Raw genomic sequence first — 26,508 nt, forward strand, 5'->3', positions numbered from 1 at the left:
AAATGTGACAACATACGGCACTTTGAGACAAACACAGCCAGGAGAGTGAAAGGGAGAAAACCCAAAGGGTTGGAGATCAGTTGAAAACGCTGAGGTTGAAAACTCAGGACTGCTTAGCCTCTGGGAGAGGAGCCCATGAAATCTCGTGTCTGCTGCCCTCCAGTACCTTTCCCAAGAAAGGCTGTGGGCTTTATGCTGTGGCAGAAATCAGCAGTCTGTAAAAATTATAGGGAGATAGGTTTTAGTTCCAGAACAGAAAACAATTTCTAGTGATGAGAGACACTAAAAACAGAATGAGCCATCACTGAAACACCAGAGATGCCCAGTCCCAGGAGTTTTCAAATGAGGCTGGGTGACACTATCCGGGCCCCCAGGAACAACCATCCTGAGCTTGACAGTCACCTGTCACCAGCTAGCTGGTGCCCTGCAAGATCCCCAGCGTGGGAGCACAAACCAGCCCGGGTTTGTGCATCTTTTCCCAGTTGGAAACAACCCTCCTGGAGGAAATAATCCCAATGGATCATCTTAAAACTAAGATCAAGAGAGAAAGAGGAAGAGCAAGAACAAATATGGCAGGGAAAAAAATCTCTGGATAAATGAAAAGTACAAATGGTTAAAAATGATGACTTGAAGAATGTTTGGTTTTCTAAAAAAATTTAGACACTGCCAGTCATGCAAGTGTCCTGGAGGAGGCTGAGGCAGGATCAAATCCTCGCTACACAACTTAGCAAGTTAGTAAAATCTTATGTCAAAACTTCAAAAATGCTGTAAAATTAAATAAAGGGCTGGGGATACAGCTCAGCACTAGAGTGGTTCTGTGTTTCATTCATCTGGGCTAAAAATGGAGGTTTACATGCTAACTATATGGATAGACAAAGAAAAAGCAGATGACAGAAAGGAAACGGATGCTGTCAACACCCCCATCCTAGGTCACAAGCTGAGGTCACCAGCTGAGGAGTAAAGGCCACCTCACAGACTTGGCCTCCAGCAACTTCAGAGTATGAATAGTGAGGACAGCCTGAAAAAAACCACCAGGGTGCTCACCATTGGGTTGTCCATGTCACAGCCCCAGGTGTCCACATTCAAGAGAGGTCTCTCCAGCCAGATGCTCACCTCCAGTCCAGTTTCTTTGAAGACATCTGGAAAGTTCTTCCTGGAAACCTTACCTTGCATTCAGACTCTAAAGTCCCTTCCTTCCACCCAGCACTCTTCCCGGCCACTTCCCCTCTGCTCCCCTTTACAAGAGACTTCCCTGGGTGACTTGTCTCCAAGCCCAGCCCCCATGCTCAGTTCTTGCTACTGGCACAATGACAGAACAAGGCCACTCTGCATGTTTAACCCCCGATGTTTTGCAGACACAGCCTTTTCTAGAAACTGTGAAAGAAGGCAATGCCTGAGGCCTCCACCCTTGAGGAAAGGGTAACATTGTCCTCTGCGTACAGGAAAAACCCATTGCTTGTCCAGCTGTCCCTGTGCCAGGAATGGGGCCGGCCCTTGCAGACTCTAACAGGCCTGCGATTTCTCCTCTCATTGAGTTTACAACCTGGTGCAGGTGATATAAAAGTATAATGGGGTAAATGTGTCCTCCGGAAAAGATAAGCCCAGTTTCACAGGTCCTGGTGAAAGTGTACTGATTAGGAAATTGCATTATGTGGGTGCAATTAAGATCAAATTATGATGAGGTCATACTCTCCAGGGAATGGGCCTCATCCAGTGACCAATGTCTTTCAAAGCTGGGTGAAATTTGGATATCAACCTCTGGAGAGGAAAACGCTGGGAGGACATAGACACACACAAGAGGGAAGACGCATGAATGGGGACTGAGGGCCTCTGGGGAAGACGGAGCCAGAGGCTGAAGTGAGGCATCCACAGGCCAGTCAATGACCAGGGTATCAGAAGTGAGAAGCAGCTGTGGAACGAATTCTCCCCAGCGCCTTCAGAGAGAGGCTGCCCCTGCCAACATCTTGATTTAGTACTTAGGACTTTGTCCCCAGAAATGGGAGCCAATAAATTCTCTCTGTTTAAAAAACTATAGTGCTGAGGATTAAACCCAGGGACTTTGCCCTGAGCTACATCTTTATATTTCCCCACCTTTTAAGACTGTGTGTGCCTAGGTTCCCCAGGCAGGGTTTGACCTTGCTATTCATACAGAGTACTGGGAGGACAGGCGTGCTCCATCCGGCCAGGCTGAGTTCTCTTTTTATGAGCCTTTGGTTTGTGCTATGTGAAACAGCTCTTGGAATCTCATACAACAGATAATGTGGTGACCAACTATGAAGCCTGGCAGTGCTGTGAGAGAAAGATTATAAGGACCCACAGAGGAAAACTCAGCTTTGGTGAAAAAAATCTGCTTTCAGGTGATAGAATCCAAAACAAACTGAATTAAGGGAGAAAAGAAACCGTCTCACCAGCTTCAAGTTCAAAGGGCAGAACAGTGTGCAGGATTTAAATAGTGACCTCAGGTCCCCAGCTCTCCCTTTGTCTCCTCCCACCTTCTTCCCAAGCATGCTTCCAGTCCAGAGAAGACTGGTCCCTGGCAGCTCCGGCTTCCCCTGTCCCTTCCTTACCCCACTAAGGACAGAGGCTGCCTCTCTTGGGGTCCATATCCAACCCTGTAGAATCGGCTCATCTATGCAGCTTTAAGAGGAGAAATGGGCCTTCGTGATTGCTATGGTTTAGATCTAAAATGTCCCCCTAACATGCCTCATGTGTGGAAGAGGACCAGACCATGGGGACAATATATTCAACTGCAGATTCATCCGTGAAAGACTCCATAGTTAACATCATCTTAGGAAATGGGCCCCAGGGCCAGTGCTTGGAAGGGTATATACTTTTCCCTCACCCCCTGCCTCTTTCTCTGCTTCCTGGCCACCAGGATATGAGTAAGCAACTTTTATCTGCATGCCTTTCTCTGATACCATTCTACTTTGAAGCCAAACAAGCATGAATCAACCCACTGAATCCATGAACCAAATAAACATCCCCATCTTTAAACTGAGGGTGAGTTCCGGGTATCTTATCCCAGCAACTGGGAAGTAACTATCACAGTAACATGCGTCCCCACCAGGCATGACTCAGGGAGCAGGTTAACTCACTAATGGGATGGACAAAAAAAATTACAATGGAATATTACTCAGAAAAAAAAATTGAAAAAACACTTGTAAAGTAAAAAAAAAAAAAAAAAAAAAAACAGGAAGTGGTGCTGGTCAGGTAAAACCAAAAGAGGTCCACAGCTGCTACCTCAATTCCCAGGAAGACCTGGGATTCATGGGAAGTTCCAGCTGCAGTCATAAGGATGCTAATAGTGGTCAGATGGAGGTTGAGGCGGACCTGTCCAAGCAGAAATTGAGAAATGTCCAAGAGGCCCTCGCCTGGGCCTTCACAGTGGCCCACACCTTCTTTACATCCCTGTGAGCAAAAATTCTACCCCCCACCCCGATCCCAGAAGAAGCTGCAGACCTGATTTTATTTTCCCCCTTGGAAATCTCACTCTGGACCTTTTATTTTTCAGTGGGCAGTTTTATCTTCAGCTTCTTAGGGAAATAAGCGGGAACAGACCAGCTTCCCACCGATAGATTCAACTCATTCCCGCTGCTGTTTTTCTCATAGTGAACGTTCCACCCTTCACCAACTCTCGAACTAAAAACGTGGTTCTCATGGTTCTCTTTATGACACTACCCTTTCTATGCCACACACACTTGCACACACTTGTGCACACACATACACATACATGCATGCACACATGTAATCATTCAACAAGTGGCTTTGATTCTGGTGAATTAGTTTCTTGAATCAGTCCATTCTCTCTTGAAAGCCTCCCAGCTACATGCAGACTTTGATCCTTTAAAAAGGTGCCCAAGAACAGTTCCCACACCCATATCTAGTCCCCCACACTCACTGCCTTAACTCTTCTGGCTCCCGGTGACCAAGAGGCTAAGAGGGACCCCAAAGTGGGGTACCAGGTGTCCTCCAAGGCTCTGCACTCGAAGCCTTTCCTGGGAACACTTTCCACCTGTGTTAGTTTTCTGGAACTGTTATGACAAATGCTTCAAACTCCAAGGCTTAAAATAGCAACCTAAATTTATTGTCCTGCTGTCCTGGAGATCAAATGTCTACGAAGGGAACCTCCCAGGAAGTTCAAGCCAAGGTACAGGCAGGGCTGAATTCCTATCTGGAAGCTCTAGCTTTTCTGGCATCCAGAGGACTCCGCTTTTCTAAGTTCACTGCTTCTCCACCTCCAGAGCTGCACATCCCAGGATGTGTCCTGGCACATGTGGCATTGACCCTGTGTCCCTTGTGGACAGCACAGAGTGTCAGACTGCTGCGGGTCCACCTGAATTCTCCTGGAGACTCTTCCAATCTGGGGTCTGTGATTACTTACACTGATTCCTGATCCCTCTCTGTCATGGAGCTGAACACAGTCAGATGGGTTTGGACTGTGTTCTGCCAACCAACACTTCACATCTGACTTCCCAGGAGTGTCTCTACTTCTCCCTCTCCGGTTTCTTTCACAACCCTTCCCGGAATATCCTTGTACAGACCACGGCACTTCAGGACCTGAGGTCCCCAGGACTCAATTCCACTCACACCCCATCTTGGGGAGCCTGTGCGTCTACACCAAGTCCCTTCTCCATCCCTTCAAGCCCTGCTTGCTCACCTGCCACACTGCATCTTTCCTGAGCATCACTGTGCGCTCTGTCTCAGTGTCACCAGCACAACCCTGCCACCGAGTAAGCCCTTAACTCTTCCAAAGAGACCTGGTCAGGTTGCTCGATTTCCAGATGAAGGATTAAGCCACACGTTAAGCTGGACTCTGAGGTTCATTAACTGCAGTCTTCTTTTGGTTTCCCATCTGTCATCAACCGCTTCTCATATCCCCGTCTTCCTTTTTCTTTTGTGAAAGCACAAGCATACACAGTAATGATTCCCTTCCTTGTAATTCAATGGGTTTTCTTACTAAGGAATCCACCTTCAGATGTTCCTTGTAGACTCCTAGCAGTAGCAGAGAAAGTTGCCAGGCAAGCCTTGCATGCTGTCAATATTTATTTACATCTAAGTTTTGTTGACTGAGTGATAGAGACTGTAAGCCTTTAGGGAAGAGTTCTTGTACAATGTGCTTTATTTATTTATTACTATGCCAGGAGCAGCCTACAAAGAGGTACAGTGATTACAATACGGTATTTGTACAAATCATCTCATGTCTTCATAATGATAACATTCATGGCAAGTTCGATTATTTGCCAAGACAGCTATCACTTAAATTTAACTTTGTAGAAAAAACACCAGACTATCAAGTTTCAGGATACAGTGTTAAACATGAGATTCAGTTGGGGATTATTCTTTCCTCAACTGCCAATATTGTAACACTTCACTGAACTCAATTTATTAATAATGGATGGATTAATAAAATTTGAGGATATAAATAATTAACATTAATGATTATATTAGCTTTATACTCCTCAAGGAATAACTATTAAGCATTTTAATAAAATAGAAGTTTATACAATCTGAAGAGAACCCAAAGTATTGGACTTATTAGTTCTCTAAAAATTGAGCATATATTATAAGATTTTTATAAAACTGTCAATATGTATCACATATTATAATATAATCCAAGAGCTAAATGCAATTAGTACTATCAGCCAGGTTTAAAGTGAACATACAGCTATAATCATGTGGAGGAAGACTGTGAATAACCTATTTAAAATAGAATTATATCCAGAAACGTTTCTTTTGGAAAAGTAAGCTCCTCAGAGAACATGACTGTGGAGCTGAACTGGGCATTACATTATTTAACAACCAGGAAGTAATGAGAAAAATAATTAACTCCATGAGTGAATTATATGTCTAATCTATAAAGGGGGGAAGTTCTCAGAACAACAGTGGGTATAATGGAGAACTTTGTTCAGAGTGAAATGTGAGATGTACTATTGGGGAGGTACATTGAAGAAGTCATGTGAAGCCGGTCATCTGGACCTCACAAGTCACTCAACATCCATGTGATGGACTAGCTACCATTGCATACAGCGGACCTGCCCACCGCTCTTTGAGCAGAGCTCCCTTCCAGTTCCACACCCAAGTGATATAAAGGGGTGAGATCCTCCCATGACTCACTCGCTTTCTCAAGGTTGAACATAGGACTTAACACTCAGTGCCATAAAGTTTTATCTTCCCATGTTTGATTTGTTGCTCACCTGTTCACAAGGTATTGCTGACAACTATAGTGGCTACTTAAAGTTTTTTGTAAATGACAGTGAAAGACACATTTCCTTAAACCCTCCTCAAAACATCCTTCTGCACTTTGAACACTTACTCTATCATCCTTCCACTTTCTGAAGCAACTACAGAAGTTCTCTTTCATGAATGTCTTTGACTAACACTATCTGGCTTCCTCAGTGTCCTGATTAGATTTAAAATCTTTACTTCCATGGTCATTTTGACTTTGGGGAGCAGCCAGAAATCTCACAGTGGTAGATCAGGTAAATGAACTAGATGAGGGCCTGCCCTCACATTTTCATAAGCCTGCCTTTCTGCTGATCTGCCCTTAGCAGAAGCATTCACTGTATTTTTCTTTCACAACCTGGAGACACCCTCAGGAAAGGGGACTTGCACAACTGCTACATGGCAAGAATAAGACAAGTGTGTTCAAGGCGAGAGGAGGATTTTGAAGGTGATCACTGGCAATGTGTCATTTATTATATTTTTTAATTTAAGTATTCACTGTATATTTTGACCACATCCTACATGCATCCTACCAGCCTCCTCCTTGGGCTGTCCATTGCATCTGTTATGCCCAGCTTTGTGCCTTTCCTCTCTGCACAGCAATCTGTGTACTTTGTAGCTTTGTAGATACAACTTGCTGGGTTTCATGCGGGTCATCAAGAGGGAGGTCAACTTGATCCTGGCAGGCTTAAACTTTGGCGCTCATCAGAAATGAAAAATGTACCATATCCACAGCAGAAGCCCTGGAAAACAACAGCGGGATCTTCTACCAGAGCAAACCAAAGAATCTGAGAAAGGTAGTGCATACTGGAGAAGGAAGTGAAAACCTTGCCCACCACAAGCACCTTCCATTTTTAAGAGTCAGTCAGCAGTCAGCACCAGCACCCTCTTCAGGGACTGCTACGTGCTTCCCAGGGACACTTAGCAGGCCAGCGGACTTCAGGCCCCATGGCAGCTCCAGCGCTCACGCACTTCCTCTCCAAGAAGCTGCAAAGGTCAGGAATGTGTTCTTGTGCAGTAGACTTCACCTTCCCTACAAGCTGTTGAGCTCAGATCTCAGCACACCAACTGTATTCTACCTGAAGGCATGTAACTACATAAGCACGGCTCTCAGAACAAAGCCTTAACGTAGTTCAAGTCTTGAGGAATTTCTGGATTTTCTTGTTCCTAGTCTATAGGATTAGTAACTGGTAACTCAAAAGCCCTTGGAAAGGTCTATGTTGGATTCTTTCTTTTTCTTGCAACTCCCACAATGCAGAGAAAGCTACAAAGTGCACAGAGAGCTACGCAGAGAGGAAAGGCAGAGAAACAACAGGTTACCTAAGTCCACATGGATCCATTGTGTCCCAAGGAGAATCTCAAGGATTTTCTCCAAGATTTCGCCAAATCTATAATATGCAAACTCAGCACATTAAAAATATCCTTTGCCTGCAGGCAAGACCCTGCCTAAGCTATTATTAAACATCTTCAGAAAGGCCTCTCCAGCTTTTTCAATAGCTGGGTTCAGTACTTAATAACCCTCACCATCAGCCAAGGTTTAAATCTCACTTAAGCCCTGCTTCCTGCTGTTTAAGCTGAGGAATATCCTTCTCTGAAGAAATTTTAAAGTTGGGAAGTAACTCATCAGCCCCGGTATCAGCCTAGTGCCAGACATGGAAATGTCTGAAGCCTGGTGCTTTCACAGACAGGTCAGCATCAGCCACAGCTTCTACAGAGACAGCCCCGGAGACTGCCGTGAAGCAGCAGTGCTGTAACCTGTCTTTCCTTTCCAGCTCTCGGCTCCAAGCCTGTGCTCTCTGCCAAGCAGCACCCACTTCCATTCGGCAAGCAGGGTTCAGAGAAGGTGGTCTGAGCTACAACACAGCGCATGCTGTGAATGACCTCATGCTCCCTAGAGTGGGGTGAGACACCCCGCACGGGGCTTGTCCAGGCACAGCGGAGCCTGCAAACTGTGGTCCTCCCCATTTCTCCTCAGAAACCACAGGAGTCACCTAGCTTTCCGCTAATCTAAGTTACCTTGTTCTGAAGAGTTTCATCTTTTGTGCTTTAAAATCCCCAGAAGTCAGCCAGACTGGCCTCCTGAGGTTGGCTTTTCTTCTGCTGAGATTTTGCTCAACCTTCACAATGCTCCAGAAGACCTCACATCTGCAAACCAATGTTGCTGTGTTACTCACCAAATATAAGGACCAACAAGTGATGCTAATAAATGAAGCGATGCACCCATATTAATGCAGGGCAGTTTTGTGCAAATCCTTTTAAAGGGGAGACCTCACCTACTTCCACACAAGCCTCAAAGAGAGCAAATTTAACAAATCCTTCCAATAGATGCTAAATACCATCAACACATGAATCATCTTTAAGTCATTTCCTTAACAATGATTGTATTTGGAATGGTACAAATTACTTGGCTATAAAAAAGGAGAGAAATGCCAGCATCGAGATAAACTCCTTGGCCCCATCAAAGTCAGTGTGGTTGTCACTTCATACACGCTCAGCAGGGGGACAGTGGAGAGAGAGGTCCTGTGAATGCTTATACCCATCACTAGTGAAAAATTGCTAGTCTACACTGCCAGGTCTGCTCACCAAGCAGAGGACCCCTTTCCTAAACCAAAGGCGTCCTCACTCCGAGAAGCCCTGTGAAAACGGTGTCCCCAAACTCTATCATTATCCATGGTTGGGGTGGCAGAAAATACTGCCCTCCCCGCAGTGGTGCCTCATTCGCAGAGTCCTTGAGGTGTGCATCATACAGCACACCTAGTGAAGTAAGGACTTTGAGATAGCAGAGTACCCTGGGTTACCTCAGCGCTACCACAGAGGTTCCCACAAGAGAGAGGCAGGGACCAGTGGTAGGGGAGATCTGACAGCGGAAGAAGTGTTGGGTGGACTGCTGGGAAGAAAGGGCATGAGGCAAGGGATGAGGCCACGAGCAATGCTGGGGAGTCAAGGGGACACTTCTTGCCCTGAAGCCCCAGGAAGCACCTAGCCCAGCACCTTGACTTTTGTCCAGTGTGAGTCTGGACCACCAGCATCACAGAGCAATAAAGTGTCACCTTAGAAACACCTCTAATGAGGTATAATTCACTTAGAACACGGTTCACCCACTGGAAGGTGCAATCTAATGGCTTTTACTTCATGGTGCAATCACCAGCACAGTCACTTCTAGAACTTTTTCTTCTTCCCAATATATGTTGTTAGGAGCCCATGTTTGCAGTACAGAATGAGCCCATTCATTGTGGGTATTTGGTCTATGTACATAACACATCTCAATTATTTTATGCCCCTTCTCTTCCTGTTGCTCTCTCCTCACCATCTCTTGGCTCCCTCCCATTTGTAAAACTTCTGTCAGTATGAAGGGAACCCTGAGGCAGCAGGTGGTCAATCGTCTGTCTGCTTCCTTCCCTCACTTTCTCCACGGCTCTCTCCTCCAGCCAGAGACTCACACCTCTCTCTCCATCTGCCTTCTGAAACCACTAACTTGGAGATTCTCCATTGTACCAGCACCAGGAAACTAAAGCAACTGTCATAAGGACTGTTCCAAAAAAAAAAAAAAAAAAAAAAAAAAAAACAGTGATTTATACAGAGAAGGGAAAGCTGTCTTTTGCAGAGAATTAAAGGTTTTCATGAGACCTCGCTTTTCTGTTGCATGCTACAACTTTTATTCTCTCTGTTTAGCGAAGTCATCATTCTGAGCTCTCAGATCTGCCCACAATGTCTGAAATAGCAATTTTCCCATCTCCTCACACTCCTGGAAATAGGAGGCACTAAAGCAGAATTCTATTCAAGGACATACCATCAAACTTTCTAGACAAAACATTGTATTAAATCTCTCCATTTGTCCAAAACTTAGAAATGCCAAAAGATAACCCCTGAGAGTCTAAGCTGGTGACCTGTAACTCACAGATGGGTTTTGCAAACAGCTTTCCCAGAACCCACTCCCACTCTTTACATCTTGTTGGGGTCCCCTTGGTGCTAAGTAGAGTTGAGTAATTGTGGCAGGGACAGTGTCTTCCATGACCCTGATTTTGTCTCACAAGTGTTTGTTATGGTTTATATCTGGATGTCCCGTGGAGCCCCCTGCATTCATAAGAGGAGCCTTCAGAAAGGGCCTGGATTGTGGGGTTTATAGAGGACTTGCTGCTTGGGGTGAGGCTTCTTCTGCAGACACCCGGGATGGTAGATTCCCCTCACACACACACCTCCTCTGACGACTCTGCTTCTTGATCATTATGCCATGAGGAGGCTATAAAAGTGGAGAAAATATCATACTTTTTATATTATACATAGTTTTAAAGCTATTTAGAAAATTGAACCATCAGATTATTTTTTAAATGGAAATAGACGTCTCTAGCATTTATTGTAGGTGCACAGTAACTGTTTTATATGGATGAGTAATCTGAATTTTCAAGCCCTGAAATGAAATCATGCAAACATTCAATTACATGGAGATCTTAGAAATCGCCCACTCCCCATCTATCCTGGTGCCTGAAATAGCAGAGCAAGGTCCAAGAAACTGCTCCAGGATCAGGAAGCCAGGCTGTCCAGGCAAGGACTGAGATGACAGCCAGGTCAGGGGCAGGAGAGCAGGTGACCTGGAGTCACTCCCTCCCTACGCCATGTAGTTTTTCAAAAGCTCAGAGAGACTAGGAAGGAGGCAGCCAGTCACATCAATGATATGTGGGGAAGCAACCACTTGTTTGAATTCCTGGTCTGAAGATCACGCTGAATTTTCCCAGCTCTCACATTTGGCATGACTGTTTAAGACTTCAGCCTTCCTTTTCTGTCTTTAAAGACAAGTAATTATTAGCTTACATTTGCTTTGGACTATCCTTACATGCAGGTTGGGACCCACACGTATGCGTGGCCCATTGTGATCATTTTATCCCCACCCCCACTTCACTTCTCCTCCTCCCTGTCACCCTCCCGTCTCCCCGGAGTGCATCCACCCTGTTCTTACCATAGCTCTTTTATTCTACTCTTTAAATTATTTATATTTTGAGTCTCTCTGGTAAAATAGTTCTTTCCATATTTGACCTCCTGTGTTTGATTTATCTCAGTGTTAGTTTTCAAAATCCATCCTTGTTCCTACAAATAGCTGAAATTTATTCTTTATGGTCCCATGGTGTATACTATCTCCATTGTGTACAGATACTGTATTTCCTTTAACCACCCTTCTCTTCACTTATCGGCCATTTCCATGGTTCAGCTATCATCAGCTGTGCTTCTATAAACACGGGTGTGCATTGCTGTTAATACAGTAACTTTAGCTCCTTTGCAAAGATACTCAGGAGACGTATAGCTGGGTCAAATGGAATTTCTATTTTTAGTTTTCTTGTTTGTTTGTTTGAGAAATCTCAATATCGATTTCCATTCCACTGGTTTACATTCCTACTAACAGTGTAGGAAAACTCCTTTTCTCCCCATAACCTTACCAATATTTATTATTTTTTGAGTTCTTGAGAATGACCCTTCTGAATGGAACAAGGTAGAATATCAGCATTGTTTTGATTTGCATTTCTCTACTGGCCAAAGATGCTGAAATTTTTTTTCATGTATTTATGGACCATTTGTATTTCTTCTGAGAAGTTAGACTTTATTCTTTCTACTGTAAATCAGGAAAATCAACTTTTCGTGTTTACTGAGCATTGACCTTGTCTCTTTCCAATATTTTGTTCTGCTTTTATCATTGTCTGGACATACCCTCAACTCTTAGCAGTGAACAGAGTTAACTGGCTCAGGGTCTGAGCAACCTGCTATTAATTCCACTCTAACTTTAGCTGAAATACTGAAACTGTGGAGTTGTAAGTAATAAATGAGATGGCGTATCATTTGAACAGCACTATTTTGCATGTCTGTTATTATTGGAAAAATTCTATGGTGGAAATTAAATGAGAGAACAAATGCAAACACTCTATAAATGCTAAAGGGTGATATAAATATTAGCTATTTCTATGTAGCAACATAAAGAGTAAAATTGATCACATTTTAGTAAGAGTCAAAAAGTCATATTAAAATTGCATTCTGCATGACAGCATTTCTCTTATTAGATAATGCCGGGTAAAATCCAAGGGCACATTAACTGGTAGCTAGGTAAATAATTATGTTATGGTTACACCATGGAATACAACTCAACAATATACAGGAACCCTAATAGATGCAATCTCATGGTGAAATCTCATAAATGTCATATAGAATGAATGAAGCTCAAAGGCCATGTGATGGGCAATTTGTCGTGTCCCCTTAGCTAGGCTGTGGGGCATAACCACCTGGCCAATTGCCACTCTACATGTGGCAGGGAAGTTGTTTTTAGATGTGGTTCCGTTTTCAGTGGACTTTAAATAGAGATGATTACCCGTGCTGAGGATAGTAGTCCACCATGCTGGGAGTAGACTTTTCCAAACATGTGAAAGCCTTAGTAGAAAACTCTAGCATCCCATAAGGAAGGAACTTCTGGCCTCCAGGTGACTTTGGGTCTCAAGAATGTACCAACAGTGCTTGCCAGAATTTCCAGTTGATGACTAAGGCCCCAGACACCTGTGAATCCTCCCTGTAAAAAAAGCTACACACATGCGTACATGGGTACACACACTTTCTATTGGCCCTACATCAGCAGATCTGTGACTCACAAGGTTACATGATATAATTCCATTTAAATTAAATCCTAAAAATGAAGACTACAGCGGTGGCAGAAAACCCAATAGAGGTTCCCCAGCCAGGAATAAAATTTCTGGTGTTACAGGAGTGTGCTATATATTTGTTTTGATGGTGCATGCATGATTATATTAATTACCAAAAATTATCAATCCATGCATACATATACATGCTTAAAATAGATGAACTTTATTATGTTTTGCATTAGCTTAATATTACTAAAGGGAGGAGTTATACTGTAAGCCATTTGGTAAATCAAATGTGAATCTTTTTATATCATGCATAAATTTAATTTCAAATTATTTCACATATATTTTATTTTTCATGAATATAGAAGTACCAGGGCCCATTGAATTGGGCTTGTTGATATTTATTAAACATTTTCAAGGTGAGCAAACCTGCCTAATATACCTGTCCAGACACCCGTGAGTAAATCACATATTCCTTATTACGAACAAGTTAATGAAAGGCATAATGCTAATAAATTACATCCACTATAGCTGGTATTTTACTCCTGATTTATCTACTGTCACTCTCTTGAGTAAATGGGAATTTTTATGTAACAATAAAAACTTAATAACTAATATATCAATCCACGGTAAACATCTGCCAAAGGCAAGTGACATGAGCACAGCCCCTAAAATACCAGGGAAGGACAGCAATCGCAGAAGTAAAAGTGTTTATAACTTCAGATGCAGCACCTGCATCCTCAGTTCCAACGCAGCCCTTTTATCTCTGGCTCTGAAAGTGTTTCAGGGTAGTTTGGAGTTATCATCAAGAAATCACATATTCAGGACAAAGTGTTTGACAAATGCATGGGTGCCAGAAAGAAAGAGCTAAAAGCCTTTGCTTGGAAGTCACCTCTGCTCTCTCAGTGCCCTTCTGTCTCAACAATTCCACGATAACAAATCGGTCTACCCTGGGTTTGCCACCAGATTTTCTAGATAACAGTCAACTGACAAAATCTCTAGACAGAGCCCTGAATAATGATCACTCTGCAAATGGGCAATTCATGAACCCTCTGCTTCCACTATGGCTGCATCCACCTGCCTCTGTGAAAAGCACCATTTTCCGCACCAGTATGTTTTATGACACACAACAACTCTTCTCACTGGCAATATGGAATGAGGCGGGAAAACAAGCTTTAGAGACAGATCTGGATTATTTGTTGATGTATTTCTATTAATGCATGCTTGCCTTCTGTACCTTTGTAAACATCAACACACTCTGCCCCAAGTTCTTCTGCTGACCCCTTTCCATTAAATGAAGACTTATCTCCCTCCTTAGCAATCTTTTATTTTGCTCTTTATGTATAATTCTCTCACATATGAGAAACCATGTGATATTTCACCTCATGTGTCTGATTTATTTTACCTAATATTATGTCTCAAGATGAATCTATTTTCCTGCAAACTATCCCAGTGGAGTAGGATTCCATTGTGTGCAAAGCAAGCATGGCACTTTTGGTCTGTGAACTCTCAGAGAAACGGTTCAGCCGTTCTCAAACTCAGGTTCTTAATTTGTGAGACATGAATCATTACACCAACCACGCATAGCTGTGTGAAGGCGTCAATGATGTACATAATGGCTCTATTTTTAATTCCCAACACACTGCAAGATCTCAACAAAAATGAAAGTTATTACTGTCATTCTTCTGTGTCTTAGCCCACCATTGCTGCTATAACAAATTGCTGGGAAATTTATAATGAAAGAATTTACTTCTCATAGTGCTAGAGGCTGGAAAATCCAAGACCAAGTCTCCAACAGATTCAGTGCCTCATGAATTTTTGCTCTATGCTTCCAACTGATTCCTGTATCATTCAGAGGATGTGAACACTGGGTCCTCACAAAGTAAAGAGCCAAAAAGAGACAGCATCACCCCCTCAGAACTCTTTAATAAGGGCACTAACCCCATTCATTAGGGCAGCATCCTCATAATTCACTTACCTGCCAAACACACCTCCCACATCATAATACCATCACTCCAGAGAGTAAGTCCCAGTATATGAACTCGGAAGGAACACACACCTGTAGCTTAGCATTCCCTTAAAAGCACTTTCTTTGGACTGACTCCTGGAATAATTGCATTCTCTTAAAATGGTAGTCCCAGACATTGTAGGTCCTAATACATTATAGTTATGGTCATTTGGAATAGAAGACCAATTTTTGATGGAGCTGTTCCATGTAACTAATGGTGTCTCTCTCCTCCAGGAGGCCAGAATCTACTTCCTGAAATGCAGATCTTTATTTTGGGTATATGATGCCCCATCTCATAGGCTTCTAATATGCCAATTTAAACCTTTATTTTCAGAGAGACTAAATTAACACCTGCCTGTGAAGGTTGCAAATGAGAGTACTCCTGGTGTAAGAAAATGTGAGAGGGCTGGCAGGTGTCAGTAGGGCTGATAGATTTTTAGATGTATTAAAAAAAGAGGCTGCAATTATACTGTCTCTGCTCATGTCTGGTAACAGTTCTGGCTTTCTTGTAATACAATTTGGAGATCATTTTGGTTGTTTGAGGTGACTGAATATTTTTCTTTTCTGTAGTTATTTTTTTCTCAACTAATACATCATTATTCCTCAGCTGAGAAAGGTTTTAACCTTATTTTTTTTCTCCTCCTCCTCCTCCTCTTCTTCCTCCTCCTCCTCTTCTTCTTTTTGTCCTGGAGAATAATCTTATTTTCCACACTGAAGTCCACTCTTTGAAAAAACACCATACCATGGGCATCATTTCAATCTCTATCATCCAGGATGTTGGATTTACCTGGCAAAAGCCCCAGTATTAGGACTAAAAGCTAATCATAATATCAAAAGTGTTCGTAAAGACACTAGGTTCTCTCATGTAGAGTCTTACATCTAAACGGATATATAATAACATAAATGTGACAACACACACACATTTCTATGGTGTTACTGCTTGGGTAACTAAAAATCCTATGTTGAATCCTAAACCTTAAGGGAATGCTATTAAAAAGTGTAATCTTTTTAGGTCATGAGAAGAGAACCCTCATAGATGGGATTCATGTTTTTACAAAAGTGGTCCCAAAAAAGCACCTCTCCTTCCCACTGTGCAAAGACACAATCAGAAGCTGCCATCCCAATATATGAACTCGGAAGGAACACACACCCATAGCTTAGCATTCCCAAGCTGCCATGAATCAGAAAGTTAGCTCACTAGATGCTAAACCTGAATTTTGGATTCTTGGACTCTGGCATTGTGCAAAACAGATTTCTTTTGCTTCTAAGCCATGCAGTAAGTGACATTTTATTATAGCAGACCAAGTAAACAAAGACATAAACATGCTGCAAGCTCTTTGAAAACCAGTGAATTCACTTTCTTTGGGTCCCAAGCACTGGGGAAATACCTGGTGTCTAATGGACACTTGATGAAAGAACATGTAAAAAAAAAGAAAAAAAAAAAAAAAAAAAAACAAAGAACATGCGAGCCATGTTTGACATAATCACCGAAGAATGACGTAACAGAAATAAGCCTCTTCTGTCAAAGAGAAGAGTTTGGAAGAATGTGCAATAGAAGGATCAATAACAAATGAGTATGTCACTGCTGGGCTCCTTTCTTATACTACAGTTTCTCTGAAGAGCTCCCAACTGCTTTGCAACTGGCGTGGGTCTCAGGACACTAAATTAATGGGCCAAAAAAAAAAAAAAAAAAAAAAAAAAAAAAACTAAAAAAATTTTTGAAGCAGTGGAAAATGAATAGTAATTGTTACCCTCTTTAAAAGCCAGGAGAAGGGTGGATTCAGTCTTTGATGTGATGGGTGTTCATCACCTTATTTTCAGGATAATTCTTCTGGTGGGTCTTCTATAAATTACCCGCACAGTGAAATTCACAAACACTGAAGTCATATGGAACTTAGAATTCTTTGATTTTCAACAGCCAAGTTATACCCATTTAGAAAGTTCTCCTCTTTCCCAGTGTTTTTTTAGGGCAAGCTGGATATAAGCAGCTGTGTCTAGGATGTGGTATTTTTAGCTCTTCTTGTGTTCAACCACTGTGATGTCTCAGGCTTGGTGTCACATAGACAAACACAGCTGAGTTTGCCTCATCTGGAGAAGAAAGAAAACCATCTTCTTCCACCAGGATGTACACTTTCATCTTGTGTCTTAACCAGTACCTTGCACGATGCCAAAGTAAGAGATCCTGATAAATCTAGGATATGGATGGAAGGACATGTAAAATTAAAACTACTTTTGTCTGGAGTCTTTGGTGTTTTGTAATTTATTTTAAAGGGTTTAGTGTAATTTTAAGGGCTAGTAATGAGGAAAGCAAATTCTCCTTGTTGCTATTCTATTATATATCCTCAACACCTTACTCTACATTATGGGTTTGACATACCAGGCCAACAAAAAGTTTGAAGACTAATCACAAAAACATGTGCAAAGTCCAAGAGACTAAGCATACATATAGAAAATGAATTAGAAAATGTTTTCATATGCAAATATTTGGGAGGTGGAATTTTATTTAATTAAGTCATTGTGGTTGTTGTTTCTAAGTAGGACTCTACAAAAAAAAAAAAAAAAAAACCCTGATATTTTGGAGGGACCCTTTGCTGGGAAGGGGCTTTGGGATAAAAGTTATCGCTATCTGATATTAATCAAATGTTATTTTAATGTGAAAGCAGCTGAGGAATTTCACCTCCAACATTTACTGGTTTTCTTCTTGCTAAAGCTGGAGCATTGCAGCACTGCAGCTTCAGTTTCCTGACATTGGCATCAGCAAACAGCAATGAAATATCATAGTCACTTGGGTCATTACAAAAATAAACCCTGTAATTTCAGTGTTTAGTCAGTAAATGAATTCAATAATACGCACACGATAGTTTTCAAGGGGGTCATTTGGACTGTTTTTCTAATAAAATAGAGCCAAACTGTTGGAAGAAGCTGAAGGCCGCCTTCCTTAGACTGCACTCCTGGGACAGTCGGTCCCATGGTGAACGGCATTCGGGTTCTGATTCCTAAACGCCTGAGGTATTTGTTTTAGAGCCAGACACCAATTTCATGCTTCTTTCCAATGTTCAAGAAGAAGGTGGCAGCAACTATTTCTGCATGTATTGTAGTGCTGGTCGCGTAGCTAACAAGTCTACTCATATGTGAAAATCCATCTTCAAAATTCCATTTGTGAGCTGCAGCTTGAGTTGGTTTTATTTCTCTTCCCCGCCCCCTCCAGAGGAACCTGCTCCACCAGTTTTTACTAAATCCTTGAAAGAATGTTTTGTGACACAAAGAGAAGATTGTGACACAGGACCAGATAGGCAATTATAAGATAAAAGGTAAGTTTGTCTTTGGTTGTAAAATTACATACAATAGAAATACAGTGTGTGGCTGGAGGTTCTCTTACCCTGGAACTCTTAGGAAAGCAGAGGGAGCCGCTCACCTCCGAGGGCACTGGAAACATGCTGGGCTTGTAACCCAAGCTAATGAAAACAAGGGAATTTACAGCCCAGGCTGCCTTCTAATACCTGGGCTCCGCGGGGTGTCTTCAGATCTGCTTCCTTTGGTGCCCTCTGAGTCTGTGGGTGGGGGGTCCACGTAAATGCCGAGCTTCCTTAATGCTAGTTTCTGTCACAACCTCGGTGTACTTTGAGTTGTACTTTGAGAGTTTCTTGTTAGTGCATTTAATTTCCTCTCTTTAACAACACTAGTATGACCCGAATGCCAGAAGCTGCCACAGTGGACACTCAATTATCGCCTGACAGACGAGACCCCAAGCTGGTCATGGCTTTGCCTTCATTTGCAGACACCACTTATCACCGTGAATCAAATTTTGGAGGCGACCTCTTCATGAAAGTTTTTTTTTTTCCTAATATTAATCAGCACACCATTTCTTTCATGGCATTAATGAAACTCTTTGAAGGCTTTTAAACTTTTTAGTTAATTGTTTTCAAAGCAAGGCCAAGAAAGATAGCTTCTGTGTCAGATGATTAACATGACTTACAAGCAAAGATCTCCTACTGGGGAAAGGGTGAAAAGGGCAGATTCTGGAGGCACAAGGAGAAACCAGGGCTGTCTTTCCTCACGACAGCCTTTCCCACCCGCTTTGTGTAGACAGATCTGGGTCCTGCGGTGATACCCCCACGGATCACATGATGGTCCAAGCTGCTCTGAGATAAGGAGTCTTCTAGCCCTCCATAGCAATAAGAATACATCAGTTTCAGCAGCCTAATTGTTCAAGCAATGTAATTGTTCACATCCTGAAGTTCTCTTAGAGTTAAGGCTTCTTTCCTCCTCGCTCCTGGTCCCAGCCTGGGATGGAAGCTGTATGGAGAGGGATTTGGCTTCTCTGCCACCTCAAAGCCCGCTACGTTCTCATGCCACCTCTGTCCTCACTCAGCTGCTCTCAGCTCCTCCCATCTTGGAGAGGATGGTGGAAGAGGAGGAGGGGAGTGGACCTCAGAGGTCTGTGTGCCTCTGACCTAGGGTTTAATCCAGGCTAAACTTCTTGATGTGGGAAATGTCTGGTGAGTTTTTTGGAGACACAACCTCAGTGGTGATGACTCCCTTTGGTTCCGCGAGTGAGATCACAACATTCTACTTCTGGCTGCTATCACTACAGACACCACTCTGCCCCTCCAAACTCTTTCTGCTGGCAGCAAGTACACCCTGAGGTGGTCACTACAACCACAGCCCCTGGGCTGGGTCCCTGCCCCCCTGCCTTGCCTCCGGTCTTCAGGCTTTCCTTGTAGGACTGGCTACCTAACTGGCAAGATTTGGTGCAAAATGAACTTGTAGAGTCTCCTCCTAAAACAAAATAGTTAAGTGTTTCAAGATAGTAGAATAGAGTATCCAGTCAATAGGCCTTTTCAAGTATGGGGCCACTGAGGGTCCACTCCTCACTGGCTCCACACGGGTACCTACAGCCCCTCAGCAACGAGGTCTCTCAGGTCTTCCACATCACCCCAACATTTCCTCAGACAGAAGTGGCTCCTCTGGGTCGTCTTGACCAAGAACAAGTGCAGGGTAGCCCCCAGCAGCCCTGCACTTGGGACAAAGGGAGGAGAAGGTGGACACTCACTGTGTCTAAGGAAGGCATCTCCATGTCAGTAGCAGCAGCAGTTATGCCAGCAGATGAAAGGGATCTCACACATCCAGGTTGATGACTGCAACCTGTAACACAAAATACTGGTAAGGAGAAAAATCATAACAAATGTATTTCATATAAACTTCACATGACACAGGAGCCTTCAGAAATGGAGACTCCAGACAAACACGGAAAGTCATACCTATTTGAAGGGAAGAGTGGACGGGTGGCAGAGCTGCAGCTGGACATGGTGTGGGCCAATGGCAGTAAACAAGGAGCTTGGCCAGGTTCACATGTGTACCTTCTTTGAGTCCTCACTCTTTCCTACTGGGATGGAGAAGACCTTTCTCAAACATGGACCTTGGAACCGCCCTAAAAAGAGGTCACATAATTATTTCATGGTCTAGTCCTTGCTAAATGCCACAGCTCATGTGGCCAGACAGAATGCCCTGAACCTTCTTTTACCCTCCAAGTTCTGGGAGTTTGTCAGAAATCTAGCAAACAAAGAGTCTGCAGCCCCAGAGTGCACAGAATCACCTCATGATGTCACTTAGAGCTCTCCCTGGGTGCAGACTACCTTCTCCAGGGTCACTGGGAGATGTGACCAGCCCTGAGCCAGGCAGCACCCCTCTTCATGGCCACAGATGGAGACAGCACCAAGAGTGTGGAAAGGAACCCCTGGACAGAAAACTCTTCTGTTCCCAGCAAGCAAGAGGGAAGTGAGGTCCACTTCAGAACCTGGTGGCCACCATCCAATGACCACAGAATGGAAGTTCAGGATGGAAGTATAGAGCCCGCCACCCAATCCCACCTGCAGAACCCTCGCATCCAGCCACTTCCACCATGTGGAGTAAATGAGCCCGGAGGCTTCCTTTCTGCCCAAGCTGATTTGACTTAGGTTTTCCATGACTTATAACCAACAGAGTCTTCACTGTCGAAGCTACACACTCACCATTGCTAGTGTAGCATTTCAGGTTTTTCTTAGCAATAATTAATACAAACACAAGCTTTAGGCAGTATTAATATGCTGTGCGTTTTCACTGTGATTCCACCTATGGTGTCCAGCTGTTTCATTATGTTTCAAGGCGAGGCAACCATATCATTCCTTCACAGTGGGCAAAAGGAAGCCCACACTGCTTACAGAACTGTCCAACTGTCCAACACAATGGTGACAAATACAGAATGTCACTGACCTTGTCGAATACACATCCAAGAAAATATCAATGAACTAACATGAATGATAATTATAATTCATCCCTGGATGCTGATAAACAAAGTGGCATCCTTTATGTAGCCTGTGATGTTCTCCTTTAGTAACATGCATAACTTTTTTTCAAAGAAGTGTTTATAATGGTTGTTTTTTTGTAAAATCAGGGCTTTGCATTAGAACTGCCTTTTTGAAAACATGTGAAAGATAAATGAAGAAAAAAAATTGTCAGCAAAAATAGCATAAAGGATATTTGAATGCTGGACCCTGAGTCTCCGGCCTCCCAGTGAACTCTTGTGTTTAAGGAGAAACTGAGGCAGAGCTTGGTCCGAGGTGCCTCCCCCCAGCGCACTGGTATTGGCATGTAATCTTCTCCTCACCCACGGGTGCACTTCTGCAGGTGGGAGCAAAGTGAAACCTTATAGAGGCAACAGACAAGGACGGGAACAGCAGAGCAGCATCACATCCGTCCTCTTCTGTGCCTGGAGATGCACTGCCCCTGCTGCTCTCAACCACAGGCCGATGTTTGCTTTTTGTTATTTTTTTAAAAAGAACTGGAGAAGACCACAGTAGTTTTGATAATATTTGAAGTGTTCTGCCGCTACATTCGCGAGCTGCACTTTCTTGGAAGTGCAGAATGAAGAGCAGGAGGATGTACCTTCAGGCACGGACGGCCTCAGAAGGCCGCCAGAGCAGGCTGCAACTGAAAACTTGCACATTTCTGAAGATGCCGACAGGTGATGTGGATAACACCCCCACTTGGGGCCAATTTCTCCTGCGGTCCATCCACAAGGAGTCTTCTGTGAAGTCTTTGAGGGAAGAGGGAGAAACATTGTTCCTGGATGATGGGCCAGAGGTGTCCTCAACAAAATGTTCCAGAAACAAACAAAAATGAAGGGATTGTGAATCACAAGGTTCCCGTGAAAGGTCTCTCAATGGCATTCTGATAACAGATTGATTGATAGATAAATATAGATAAAATGATAGAGTGATAAGATGGTAGAGTGATAGAATAATAGATAGATACATAGATGGGTAGTAGATAGAGTGACAGAGTGATAGAGATGGAGCTGTCCTCCAAACAAGGCAATGTGATTCTCACGAGTGGGACCACAGATTTGAAAACATCTGCTGAAAAAGCAAAAGAAAACGAACGCTTCAGTCTAGGTGCAGATTTGGCAGAGCTATAAAAAGTAGACTAATGTGACCACAATGGCAGGATCAACTGTCAAGTTAGCCAAGCAATCTCTGCCTGCAAGCCTGTCCCCTACACGCACAAGTTTCCAGAATATTAACTGGCCACTGCACAAGGCTAGCTGGTCACTCTACATGAGCCCCTTATGCCAGCAGAATGGAGGTTCAGTGTACAAAATTTATTCAGTCACACTCCATGTCTCTTCAACCTCATTTCCCCATGTGTCATATGCCATCCACACACACAGATTCATACAAATTCCTCTCCTCTCACAGTCCAGTTGAGCTGGAGAGCTTGCCCCTGGGCCTTTGCACATAACTTCTCCTCTATTCAGAGCTCAGCCAGTGTTTTCTATGAAGCAAGAGGCAAATATTTTTGGCTACTTGCTATTGAAGAACACAGGCTCTGTACCACTGCTGTTATTGGACATAATTTAGTCAGCATAGCTATGTCCCAAAAAATCTTATGAAAGCTGCAACTTGAGTTTCATGGAATTTAGATGTGCCATATTGTGCCATATTGTGTACTTTTTTTCTTTACCTCCACCATTTCACTATATAAAAACCATTTTTAACTCCTAGCCCACACAAATCAGGCAGTAGCAGCTGGCACACAGACCACCCTCATCCACCCCACTGCCACAGCCTGACATTGGCTCACCGATGTGGCCTGCAGGCCTGCTCTCCATGTGGTCCACAGGGCTTTTAGGGCTGAGTGAGCACCACCCTGGCCAGGGCAGCTTGTCTCACCAGTGACATTTACTTTAGTGCTTTGAGAAGTGTTTACCGTGCTTGCCCTGCACCAGGAGTTTTGTAACCCACCAATGCCAAATGAATAAATAACAGCATAAAGTGCAAAGAAATTATTTTTTCCTTTCCTATTTTTTCTTTTTGATTCTAATTTTTAATTAGTAACTTTTTGAAGTACATAATAGTTACATTTATCATGGGGCGTTGGTCCATGTACATGACAGATATTCATTCCTTTTTCATACCTTTCCCCAATCCTCGCCTCTCTCCCTAAAATGGTTTACATCTAGATGTCTGCCTAAACCTTATGCGGTTATAGGTGGAGCTTCAGGGAGTATGATACTGGTTTGGTCCACTGATAGGATTCCCATAGCTCTGGGTGTGACCTAGTAAATTTTTTGGAGAAGGAAACCTGCCCTGCACATGGGTGGCGCTAATTGATAACCTCATAAGCTGAGTAGGATAAAAAGGGAGAGAAGAAGAAAGGCTACTGCTTCCTGGCTTCCCTGACATGGACCATTCCTCCTCTGCATGCCTCTCTAGCAAGGCCCCCTGCCATGGAGCCAGCTGACTATGGACTAAAACCTCTACACACCGTGAGCTAAAACCTTTCTTCCTTTAACTTGTGGATTTCGGCTACAATGGTACCTCAGTTCACAAACTTAATTCACTCCACATTTGTGAGGAAGACAGTGGTAGCTGTGTTCATCACCCAGTGCAGAGTTCATGAACAGAAGCAAATTTTTGTCAAACACTTCAGTTTGCAGAATGAATTGTTCACAAACAGAAATGTTCATGAACCAAGCTATTATTATATTTTGTTTCAGCAACAAGGTGAGAAACTTCCCTCTATGTCTTGGTGTCCTTCCAATTTGCAAAAGATTTATCTCCCTATTCCTTGTTACATATGTTTCGCTTTGTTCTTTATTTTTTTGCATTTCTCATATAAGTGAAACCATGTGACATCTAAACTTGTGTCTCTGGTTTACACTTAATATTATGGTCTCCATATGCATCCACGTTCCTACGAATGTCTCAAGTTTACCCTTCTTTATGGCAGAGTAGTCCTCCACCATATGTCTTGTGAGTCATTCTTCACTGAATAAAAGGCACCAGCCACAGCTGGACTGGGAGACAGTCTGCCTGGGGAGCCGGGCGCTGCCCATGTGGAACTCAGGTTCTGTGTCCTTGATAATTGCCAATATAACCTGGATCCAGGTGTGGCCACAGGACTCATACTCCAAACATCCCACAACTGCTAGGTGTCAGGATTCCAGCTGGGAACGGGACAAAGATCCTCTTTTCCCCAGGGACCTTGCAGCCTGGTATAGAAGAAAGATTGCAACAGCTGGTCTGATGCAAAAGAAGACTGAGGTGATGGAGCCCTGAGCACAGGAAGCTGGGGGTGGGAGGCAGGGTGGTCCGGAAAGTGCCATGCACACAAGGCTCAAGTTGACCCCCAGACACAGAATAGGGCAAGGTGTCTCAGCAGGAGGAACAGCTTGTAGAAGGCTCAGAGGTGGCAGAGAGCGAGGGAAGATAGTTCAGCACCTCTCTATGAAAGCCACAGTGGGCCTCCCAGTGTCCCAGGCCCTAGCTTCAGCAGTGAACCGAGCCGGCACCAGCCCCTGCCAGCCACAGCCACCTCAGGTCTTCCCTTCAGCCCAGCTCCCTGCTCTGTGATTCCTGGATCACAGTGCTTTGCATTCAGTGAGCGTCAGTGGGAATTCCCACCTTTCCTTCCTTTAGCTCCACGCACTCTAAGGGCTTCACTCACTGCAGAACTGCTGGCTAAGCACCATGTGCCCGCTTTGTGTGAGGCATGGGGACCAGGTCACTATGAAAGAGACACAGAGCCTCACATTGCAGTCTTGCACAGCGAAGCAGGGGCAAGAAGAGGGGGCCCCACGCACAGGGATAGTGAAGGAGTTAGTGATGCCGGAGGCACTGTGAGGGGAAGGGGCGGTGGACAGCATCATAGGAACACAAGGTTGAGGCTGCGAAGGACTGGGGTGAGAGCACACCAGGAAGGTGACAGCAGAGGCGGGGGGCAGAGGGACCTGGCCACAGTGTCTCTAGGAAAAGGGGACAACCAATGTGTAAGCCATCAGGGGGCAGGGACTGTCACCCATTCCCTCAGCCAGGGTGGCATGGCAAAGCACAGTGAGAGACAGATCAGAAATGAGGAAGAGGGTCTTTGGGACCCTGACCCACTGCAACTTTGTTTCTGACTAGACAAAGGCATCAAGAGGGGAGGTTTTGAGAGGTTCACAGCCTAGCCTGCCAATGCCTTGAAGGAATTTGGGGCCTGGGGAGACACCAGACAGCATGGGGAATAGGACAGAGGCGAGGAGGCGAGAGAGGCATCCTGCTCAGTGACCCTGCAACTCAGGGCCAGTGCAGGAGGAGGCACCGCTGTGGTGGCTGCGTGACATCAGCCTCTCCGGAGTGTGCCTATGCGATTCAAGGATGGGAAGACAGGTGACACACAGAATACTTGCAGGTGGGGCCACCCTGGAGGGAGCAGCAAGAAGGTGGGTCACTGGGAAGCAAATGTCTCAGACTCCTAGACAGGGACAATGTCGGCCCTGAGAATATGTCTGTCACTCCAGAGAGCTCTCCGCTGCGGTGTAAACTTGGGCGACTTTGGTGTGTAAACAGAAGACAGAGGCACCAGACAGGTGAGGTCACCGAAGGGGATAAACCACGACAAGAGTGGAGGCCCCAGGATGGAGCCCAGAGCCTTTGACGTTAAGAGTGATTTATTGTCACTGTTGCTAAACTAACTGACTCACTGTCTGACTCGGGTAAGAGCAGCACAATTGTTCAATAATGCATTTGCAGCGAATGTCTTTACCTTTCTGATAGCTCAACAAACAACAATGCCTGTTATTGAGAGCTCATCTTGCGCTGAGAGAAAAAAAATATACAGCTTTCAGTAGTTACCCTGAACAGAGTGGTAGTCACAAACTCACATTCAAACACACACACACACACACACACACACACACACACACACAGTCTTTCATACCTGTGGGTTCTAAATCCAGGAATGCAACCAGCCTTGGACTGAAAATATTCTGAAACCAAAACTGCATTTATATTGAACACGCAAGCTTTTTTTTTTCTTTCCATAATACCTTAAACAATTCACAGTTAACAGCTATTTGCACAGAACTTGTACAAGGTTTTATATTTACCCTAGAGATATTTTAAAGTACACAGAAGGACAGGAACAGGTTATCTGCAGATATGAGGTCTTGTATCCAAGGGACTTGTTCCTGCTACCAATCGCCATGGACATGGAGAGAAGACTGTATTTTCAAAATATAACTATTTCACAAAATAATGGTGAAGGTTCTGTTCAGAATTTCAACTCTATTTACAGACTAATAAAGCAAGATACGTGGTACAAAAACAAAAGCTAAGTCTGAGAGGAAGGGTTGCTGCT

At 43.8% G+C, this 26,508-nt stretch overlaps 1 long non-coding RNA gene across 2 annotated transcripts in view; it reads right to left on the minus strand.

Annotated features, from left to right (window-relative positions):
* Positions 1 to 9,766: 9,766 nt before the first annotated feature.
* The window catches only part of LOC134475586 (uncharacterized), a 32,477-nt gene continuing 15,735 nt past the window's right edge, over positions 9,767 to 26,508 (minus strand). The window contains exons 3-5 of one of the 2 annotated variants that reach the window (XR_010046761.1): positions 20,109 to 20,278; positions 19,901 to 19,992; positions 9,767 to 10,462 (exon numbers count right to left, since the gene is read on the minus strand). This is a non-coding gene — a long non-coding RNA (uncharacterized LOC134475586). Of the gene's footprint in view, positions 10,463 to 18,357; positions 19,993 to 20,108; positions 20,279 to 26,508 lie in introns of those variants that run through there. The other variant, XR_010046760.1, reaches the window with a different exon arrangement.

Source organism: Cavia porcellus, unplaced genomic scaffold (assembly GCF_034190915.1).
Source record: "Cavia porcellus strain 051 isolate PalLab524CR breed Dunkin Hartley unplaced genomic scaffold, mCavPor4.1 scaffold_4, whole genome shotgun sequence".
NCBI lineage: Eukaryota > Metazoa > Chordata > Mammalia > Rodentia > Caviidae > Cavia > Cavia porcellus.